Below are 10,434 nucleotides of genomic sequence, written 5' to 3' on the forward strand. Positions count from 1 at the left end.
AGACCTTGTGGGAAAGATATACTGAGACAGTTTTGTCCTCCAAACTTCTCAGAGGAAATCCTGACAAATATTTCAGATGAAAGTTTTAGGGTAGTCTGCAGCTATTCCCCAAAGTCTTATATAAGCCTTACTAGGTTAGGTAAAGAAATAAGACTTATTCGACCGTTGCCAGTTATCATCCTAGTATAATTGATTCAGTGTGCGAACCGAGCTCGTATCTCATCTTATCAATAGCTGAAGTAACTCCAAACTGTTTGGCCTTTCAAGTGTCTCAAACACACAATCATTTAATAGCTTCTGCAACAGCTATCCTTCTCTGCATAACCCTTTTCTCCTTAATAACAGAGATTACCAAAAAAGATGCCATTGAACAGAAAGTGAATTTTTAAAGCATGTCAACATTCAATTGTGTGAAAAAAATGAGAATTAATATAGCCACTGCAATTTTATGCAGAGTTAGATCCAATGCTCTGTTGAACAATGTAAGAAAAACTATGTTGATATATTTTTGTTATTTACCAATCATTTAATATTCTTTATTTATTTAATATCATAATACCCTTAAGAAGAAATGAATAACTTCAATTGCCAGAGCTGCTTATTATGGAGAGTAATTCAGAACAACAAAACTTTAAAATGATAAATATACAAAAAAAAGTATCTTGTTACAAATATATGCATTTTTTTTAGACATATAATAACTGTAAAAGGTCACCTTTATGTATGGAATGAAACTGACACTAACAGATATTTTATATATTTTTTCCTGCTCTCTTAATGTGTGATCTAGCTAATTGTTATTATGAAAGGAATTTGCATGTATCTTTTGAGATGACTCTGGAACAAGCTGCTAACTATTTTGTTTTTTTAAAAACCAGATATGGACTATACTTAATATTTTCTGCTGCAAGAGAGTCGATGTATATTTGTTTCTACTATTATATCCAAACTAATTTCAGGACTTTATGTAAGAGAACATGAACTAGTAACAGTGCTTCTATCACAAATCTTGTGCTGTGTTGTTTTTTTTAAATTTATTTGTTTTGCTTAATTATTTATTTATAACACTTTCCTCTGTGCAAATCTCAGTGTTCTGTCCTCTCTTGGACTTCACCTCTGCAAATAGTTATGCACAGCAATAAATAAATCTACTCTGGTTAGCATGTGTTTCAGATGACCACAATACGATGGACTTCTGATATTCCATAAAACAGTGACAAAACTCCTACTGACTTCAGAAGTATAAACATTAGGCAACTTGTAGTATTTCTAAATGAAATGGTATTCAGTAAGTTGAGGATCTGTATCATGGATGCCTGTCCTTAAAAGCTGAGGGTGCTCAAGAAGAATGTATTTGGTGGTCAGGGACCTGGATGGCTCCAGCTTAAATCAAAATCCCTTGACAACAGAGCCCTTTTTAAGTGCAACTTAATTTTATATAATACAGATCCGTGACAAGAGGTTATGACTTTGTATTCTAACCTGCAGTAGTTTCTGGAAACTAAACTTGCCCATTTCCAGCTGGGATCCAAGTGATCAGGGGTTGGCCCCGGGATGTGTCATGAAACACCTCTGTGATATTAAGTAGTTCACTCTTTCTGTGGCTCAGTTCTCCACCTGTAAATGTCATCAATAAAGATATTTTCATCTATTTTCTGTGCTGCCTGCTAACTCTGAAGATTTTTTGGGAAAAAATCTATCCCTTCTTTTACTTAGATTCATTGTAAAAAATAATGTAGCACAGTTGTAGACTGAGGCCTCTGTATACTGCTATACTCCATAACAGTAACAATAATGTGAACATCTTGTTAGGTTGCTTCTGGCATGCTATTCTTGCTAAGGTTTAAAAGTAGGTTTATCACTCAGACCAACTGTGCTTCAAAGATCCTCACTCTGAAGTCCAACTGGCTAGCAGGAAGATAACTGTGGCCAAGAAAAAAAAAAAAAAAAAAAAAGAAGAAAAAAAAGAAAGGGAAAGGGAAAGGGAAATGATAAGTTTTTTCCCAAAAAGGGTCACAATTAATTTTTATTCTTCACTTAAGAAAAACAGACATGTAAAAATATGCATTCCCATTTCACAAAAACCCCACAAACAGTAATTTTCATGTAAGAGCAAAGGAATCCTGCACCGCAGTCTACACACTAGTCTCCCAGGTTCTATGTACATAAAAATTCTGGAATGAAGCATTTAGTAAAGCACACTGGTTGAAGTTTTCCATCTTGTGTAGCTGAATCAACTTCTGTATAGGCATTCAGGAAGTCTGCAAGTCAAATCCTGCTGATCTAAACACTGAACATCTTTGAAAATTTGGGACATAATTCATAGAAGATAAGCAGTAAGGAATGAAAGATGAGAAGGAAAGAAATTAACAGCTTTAAGATAGAAACTTTGGATGCTTAACAAACTGTCTCCTAATCACCGTCTTCAGAAATAAACAAGTTAGCCCAGAGGATCAATGATTTCCATACAGAATTTTCTGTCTGCCAATGCCTGTAATTCCCCAGGTGTCCTTAAATTTGGAAATAGAGATCTAGTAATTGTTTATGCTTTGATTAAAGACATTACTGAGTAATAAAAACTTTATAAACATCACTTAATCAACCATGAAATAGACCAATGACATAATGTTATAATTTACATTTTAAATTAAAAAAAAATTGACCAAAATGTAGTTTTTTATTTAACATAAGTTTAGCTTCAGTAGGCAGGTGGGGTCCAGTCTTGTTAAGCTAAAAATACTATACCTTTGGGTTTACTCAATGGCAAGAAAAGTAGAGCAAAGTATTAAAGAACTGACTGATGAGAGCAATTCACATGAGCTCATGCAGTATAATAACTATTCATATCTCGGGAATATGCACCTCTGCAAAGGGATACAAAGGTATTATATGAGCAAGGTTATAAACTGAGAGTGACAGTGGAGCGTCAGCTTTGCATTGGCTACTTGCATATGGGTGAGTGCTTAACAGATACACGTGGGCTAGGACCATTGCCCCTTGGTTCCATGACACGTTTAGTGAATGGACATAGCTAGGTGACACTGGAGAGCAATTTCCTTCTCAGTGGCTCTGCCACTCTCTAGAGGTGATACTCTTGCTTCCCTTCTCTTCCTGTTGTCTAAACAGAAGAGGTTCTTGCCTCTGACTTTAGTGACTCCCATACCTAAAGTTAAATGGAGTTAATACGAGGTGACGGTGACTAAAATTCCACTTCTGAATTTCAAAAAAGGAAATCACTTGCAATAACATTTTTTTTTAGTGTAGCATATAGTTTACTTTTAGTTTACTTATAGTTAGTCATATAATATTAAAGCCAGTTTCTTATCACTTATAAGCCAAATTCCTGTTTCACTTAAATTGATGCAAAAATGGAGATGAAAGTATGAATTACACGAATAGGTCTTTTGTAACCAAAATGGAAAAATCACCTTTTTTTCAGAGACCTTCTGTCATTATAATCGGGTGGATGAAGAAGGACTCACACGGAAAACAAATAACACTTTACCAAAGCTTCCCTTCAGCCTACCAGTTTCCTACTTTCCCAAGAAAGAGAAGCTAAAACTCTCCTGGTCTCTTTTCTTCTTTGAAAAAAAAGAAAAATAATTAAAAAAAAAAAAAAAGAACAAATAGGAGAAAGATTTCCTAAATCTCAGGTCACCTGAAATAGGGACTGAAGACAGAGACAAGTTAAAGTGCCCATCATGTTTCATAGTTTTAACTCTGAAAGACAGGGCACATCTCTTCAGTTAAATGGGGAATTTCCCCAACATCAAAAGGTTTGTTAGAGAATTTGCAAGACCTATTTAAGAACTTAAATTTTCCATTTGTAGGGAGGTTTTATTATCAAAACCAAGTGCTTTAGCAAGAAAGGTGGATCTATCCATCCATACACATTATGCATAAGTATGTAACTTTTCCTTTGGAATAACATCTTAAAACATTTCATTCCGGAAAAATTTGAACTGAATTTTTCAAAAATATCTCACTGGAGCTTCAGCCACAGGGCTCCAACAGAAAAAGGCAGCTTGGAGAATCTTCACAACTTCAGCCTGCAAAGCTGTGGCAAAAGCGAAGATGTGACCTTGGAAAATTTGGGACCCCATTTATAATCCTTCAAAAGGTTTTCAAATCTTCCTTCATAGTCCAGTGGAACTGCTACATTCCTATTTCAATACACATTTTCTGACACGAATGTTTTCAATTGGACATGTAAGTAGAATTTAGAGGAAGTCAAGTAAATTTGAGTCATCTCCTTCACAGTCAGAAAAACCTCATCCCAAATTTTAATATTCTTAAAATAGATACAATTTTAACATTAAATTCTCTTACCTCCACATCTTTGTCTTCCTTTCTTGTTTTCTATATATCAAAAAAGTGCACAACATAAATTGATTTTCTGTTTATTTAAAATGAAAATTTTCCATTATCAATTTAGTGTCAATAAGAAAAAAAAATAATCTTTTATGACCTAATATACTCTAGCTGTTACAATGGCTGCATTTTAAGTTAGAATACACAGTCTTAAGCAGCAAAAGTTTGTTGTGAAATACTGGCACAATCTTGAAACTTTTTAAAAAATACTTAGTGCTAAATTCACTTAAGCCTTTGCATGACAGTAGCATCTGGAGAGTTTTTGTGTTTGTTAAGTAGCTAAGATGAGTAGTTTTCCACTTCTGGAAAATGTTACTTTCAGGGAGGTAAAGGATTTACAATTAGGGAAAAAAAAAAAGCCAAGAATTACAGCATTATGGGCGTGACATCTCTGTCTGAGAGTCTTAACTGCCAGACACAGAAATGCTGGCTGATACACCACATCAAAACAAATGAGAAAATATCATTAAAAGTAATTTTGGAACCCTCATTTTCCTCTATAATGTTGTATATTTCTAGCAATCTGACAATGTGAGTGTGTCACGGAGTGTAAGCAGTAATTGCTGGAGCAGGAACAGGTGGCCTTAAATTCAACAGAAAAACAAGAATTCAGCTGTCTAACTAAATCTGTATGAATTTAACAAATGTTAAGGGAAAGAAGAAATAATTAAAAGGAAAATGCAATAAAAAGTCTGTCTGCCAAATGTTTAGTGTCTGGCCTTGGACCCAGGCCCACCAGGACGTGCCCTCTGCAGACTGGGGCACTCAGCAGTAAGGTCCTTATCTGCTCTCTGGAATGTTTCTGGATTTTATCCAACAATTTTTAATACCAAATTTGTAAAAAATCCAGGAAATCTTAAGCCAACCATTTCTGAACAATATATTTTTTCATCAAAACATAAAGTGGCTAGCCCTAGGCAAATGGGAAGATAAATGTCTGAATGTAAACCAATGCTCTGTGCTACAGCAACATGGGATACCGCAAACTAGGCAATTTCAGTGCTGTTGTACAAAAAAACAAAGTAGTTATATAGGAATTTGAAAGCAAAACAAACAAACAAACAAACAAATAGTAGAAACAAATGCTGCAGTTGCTCTTGAGCCTAGGATTTAAAAACATAATAATAAAGTGATAAAAGAATAGAATAGTATATTTCTCCACTGTCTTACAGAACAGGCCCACCTGCTGCTGTAGATGTCTTCTGCCAGAGCAATATAGAAGTGTTCATAGAAATAAAATCCTATAATAAATCCTCTCTCTCTGCCCTCTAAAGTGAGAACGGTTTTCTTGCTCTCTTGGGCCTTAGTTCAGTTACTCAGGTTGTTGTCTGTATGAAACTGACACGTAAGACACAGGAGCTCAGAAGAACTCTCAACTTCCTGAAGGAGAGGATGGAGGCCGCCTCAGATGAGGACATCTCAGATGGCATTCTGTACCTCTGCTTAGGCAACTAAATTGTGTCGTTACGGAGTGAAGAAAATCCAGATCAAGAACCTTGGGTGACTATATGTAGGCAGCTGTGTATTCTCTGTGTAACTCAGAATTATGGTCTGTGGACATCAGGTCAATAGAGTCAGCAGTGCATAGAGAGGTAGTCAGCTGATCAGCCGGTGTCTTTCTGCTTCCAAATGCCTTCAGTTCCCCAGGATCTGAGGACTCTGCTTGCTTGATCCCTATTGATCTTCATGCTTCATACTTCAGACTTGTGTGTGGCCCTCTAGCTAGTGACGTCCTTGGCAATGGGCTGCTGTTCAACTCTACACTTGCCAAGAGAGAATGTGGACAGTGGTACCAGCTTTGAAGGCAAAAGAATTTGATTGCACAGTGGTATAACTGCTATTGTACATATTGTTACAGGGCCCTACTGCTGTTATGTTTTAGACAGTGGACTAGCTGATGAGACTGCCTGTGTTAGCAAAGGGCTGGCCCTCACCACCCAGCTAGTTTTATGGCCTAAATGCAATAAATGCTCACACTAATTCCACCATGCTTTCTCAGAATACAGCCAGACAAAATTTACAAATGTAGTCTTGAATTTTATTATTTACTAATAAAATCTGGTAAAACAGTTAACCTCCTTTTCCTGGACAATGAATTTCAGAAGCTGAAACTGCCCTGAAAAATTCAAATTAGAGCTTGGACATTAATTATAAACATAAGATCAGGACTGAACTGGGTAATTGGAATAATTTCGTTACAGACCAGTTAATAATTTTCACACACTTTTCATTGAAAACAAGCATCTTGCGGCTGAACAGGCGGGTTCAGTAATTCTGCTGTCATGAGTACAATTATAAAATAAACACAAGGGACTAAATGAGAGAGTGAGAGAATGAATTTGCCAGCTGGAAGCCTTAGCAAAACGATATTCCATGACCTCAGGAACCATTCAGTATAATTGAACCTTGTCTATCCTTGGCAATATATTCACAATAAATGTAATTGACTGCTCCTCTCTGAACTTTGGGACTATATGGAACTGATCTTGTCTGTGAAGATTAGAAGTTCAGTAATGTCTTGCTTATGTGAGGTCTTTTTTACCCTGTGGCTAGCGCGTAGGCCGCAGTATGGTTTAGAAATAATTTACATATTCTGTTATCAAGCTTTTAGCTGGTATGGTTATTGTGTTGACATTGTCTCTCTCTCCCGTCTCTCTTTTTTATCCTTATTCTTCCAACTGATTATTTATGCACATACCTTTCAATGTACGTGGTTCTTTTGTGCTTTTTTAAATCTTTGGGGTTTTTAGAATTCATACGTTCTGATGTTAATTGGATGATCTTTGCTATCCTTACGAAGTACAGGCCAGTCCTCCTACAAAAAGGTTCTTTTTCAAGTTTTCTTTGGATTAAGGTATCTTCAAAGCAGAAACTAGATGATAGACAAAGGCAATAAGAAAATAAAAGCTTTCTACATATAATCCCCTTCCAACTACTGCAAAATATACACAAAATATTCACTGAAACAATCCTGAAGATCAAATAACAGTGCCAGTTTTCCTTCAAATGTTGGATATTTCTCCATTAGAGAGCAGAGCAAAATGATAGCAATGGTTATGCATAAATAGGGAAATATTTCTGGAGATACACACTACCTGCATTTGGGGAGGAGGAAAGGTAGATCAGTGTGAACCAGCATATAGCCCAGGGCCAACTATGTGGCTAGAGGAGTCCTGACTCTGTTTTGCCTGAAAAGAGTCCAGTTCAGGTGCTCCAAGATCACTGTGTGATTTGAACCAGAAAATATTGTTAAATGGGTACAATCAAGAGATTATCTTCAAGAGCTGAATCATAAGGCAGGTGCACTTAGGGTGTCCATGTACATCTAGTCTTTTTTTTTTTTTCCCCATGGTTCAGCGTGTCACAATCCATGCACTAAGGTGCATCTAGCTGTAGTATGCAACACAGCATAGCACTGAAAACCAAGAGGGTGTGCCTTTGAAAACAGAGAATATACAGGCTATGTGTAAGCATTCATGGGGGTAAGGAAGCAAGTAGACACAAATAGCTACCATAGCAGAGCTATCCTAGAAAGTTTCTTTTCATATGGGTCCTTCAACAAAATGTAGTTGATGTAAACACAGTGGAAAGACAATATTAATGTATAGTACCAAAATGCTCAAACTTGGATGTGTTTAAAAAGTCCAGTTATTCAGCACTGCTGATCACTCCAAAATTCGTTAGTACTCTTTGCAATTCCATGTGTTTCACAATTTTTGCTTTTTGCTTACCAAAATAAAAATAACCACTGTTCCCTAATACACATTCATCATATTGAAATATATATGTATGTATGTATATAAACCCTGGACGTTTTAGAAAAGAGACAGTCTACATCTAGCCCCTGGCCTTTGTGTTACAAATATATGTAAAACACCATTTATATATTACTGAGGGGTTTCTGTTAAAGTCCTATCAAACTTTACATTGAGATGTAATTTTCGTTTACAGTGTAACTCAAAGGCTTTGCAGGATTTAAAAGAGACCCATGAGAAATAGCAATAAGATATGTTACAATAATTTTTGCATGATATGTTAAAGACGGATATTTGATTTTTTAGGTAAGCCAACAAATTCAGTATCTCTACTTGCTTCCATACCCAGGAACTTCCTCTGTTCCACAAGAAGTGAAATAAATCTTCCTACATCTCACTTTGATACAAAACCCACTTTTATTTTGGTTTCCGAAATAGTAAAATGAATGTTAATATAGCAATTTTCTATCCAAGGAAGAAAGTAGAGGAAGGGAGTGAAACATGCCTCCCATGAAGAAAAAAGTCATAGAAACTGCTATCTCACTTAGGCTTGAGTTCATCCTACCAACTGTATGGCCTTAGCTGAGTGTCCCAAGCAGGTATCATACAGACCCATGGAATTTTATTTAATTGGTGAGAAGACAGAGTTCACCTCTAGAGACCAGTTTAGATGGTGTGTGGGCTTCGAGAGCAAAGCAAAAGGTTTTGAGACTGATGGGTCTGAGGAAATTAACTGCTCCTGCATCTGCATCAGCTGCAACTTTCCCAGGGCTGATACTTTCCAGCTTAAGCAAATTGCATTGTTATAACTAAAATGGGACATGCTGAAGGAATGAGTTATCATTGCTGGCGTTGAATCAGAGAAGACAGGATGCAACCCTGAAACCAGTGGGAGATAGTAGCAGAGCATTTCTTGCAAACTCTGAAATATAAGAATATTATTACTGTCATTAATCATCTACAATATTTCTCAGCACTTTGTCAGCTAAATATCTACAAAGTAGGTCACACAAAACCAAAAAAAAAAAAAAAGAAACCCACTTTGAATCATCAACTATCTAGCTAGTAACCTATTGATTTCTTTCTAAAACTTGTTCCCAAGGGTTTACTGAATTTGAGATGTTTGTATCCATCTTTTTTTTTGGATTTAATAAAATAATTTCCCAGAACATTTGACTTCCATCTTTGTCATGTTAAAATTTCTTTATTTCCATAAAGTTATTTTCAACTCTAACTGAATATAAAGTACTAATGCTAGGATGAATTACGGCCTTCATTTCAGAGCTAGAAAATGTTTGTTTTGTAGAGGTTTTCTATTCTCTGATGCCCTGCTACTAATAGAAATGTTAGTATTCAGCCTCTTTTCAGCTGCCTAAATGGAGGCAGTAAGTCATATTGACCAACTGGCCTCCAACTACTGCTCCAGAACAATACAGGTCTCCTGTAGGGCCTGTCTCTTGTTCACCAGTGACACCTCATTCAGCTACCTTAAGATGTCTCAAATGACACCAGGAGCCTTTGTTTATGCAGATGAATTGAGTCTTTTCTGATATAAACGTAGTGTGTCAGGGAGAGTAAATAAGAAATGTCATTCTAGGAATTGTGTGACTGATCTTAAAATATCTTCTGAGAATTAGTCCTTTTTACTGACAGTTTTTGTATGGTGGTATGTCCTCTTCTAAGGCCAAGCAGCTTTTGAGAAACACAGTCTTGGTAAGAGTTAATTTTCTACACTACGTAACAACAGGAGGAATACTGTTTCATTTTTATCAGAGGAGTAATAATGACCTGATTTGCAAGTCACTGATGATTAGGAGAGTTTTTGTGCAACATTTTTTAGAAATTTGCTTAAACTTACCAACGTATGACTTCTTTAAAAGTGGCAAACCGTGAGATACACGTTGCCCCAAGTAATCTGCATGCAGTTTTACATACCACAGCTATTGAATCATGTTGGTATTGGGACTAACTACAGTTGTTTTCATATCCTTTAGAAGAATGTGAAGTCTGTAAGCAAATCTATTTTTCGTGTTAGGCCAGGTCCCAGGTGTAAGCTGTCCTTTTACACTTTTGTAACTCCAGTGATGTCAATGGAGCTGCCCCAACTCCCACATCATGCTGACCCAGTTCCCCCAGATGAGATTCTTGGTGATTGCCTCTACATTCCAGGTTCTTTCCAGCTACTGCATTGCATTGTTTCTAAATAATTCATTTTTATTTTAGGGCTTTTAAAATTAATGGATTTTTATAAATCTTGCAAAGCCCTTCAAAACTGCCCAAGATTTCCAGAATGCTTGGACTTGTTGCT

The sequence above is a fragment of the Leptosomus discolor genome, chromosome 5, assembly GCF_034619465.1.
Source record: "Leptosomus discolor isolate bLepDis1 chromosome 5, bLepDis1.hap2, whole genome shotgun sequence".
In the NCBI taxonomy this organism is placed as follows: domain Eukaryota; kingdom Metazoa; phylum Chordata; class Aves; order Leptosomiformes; family Leptosomidae; genus Leptosomus; species Leptosomus discolor.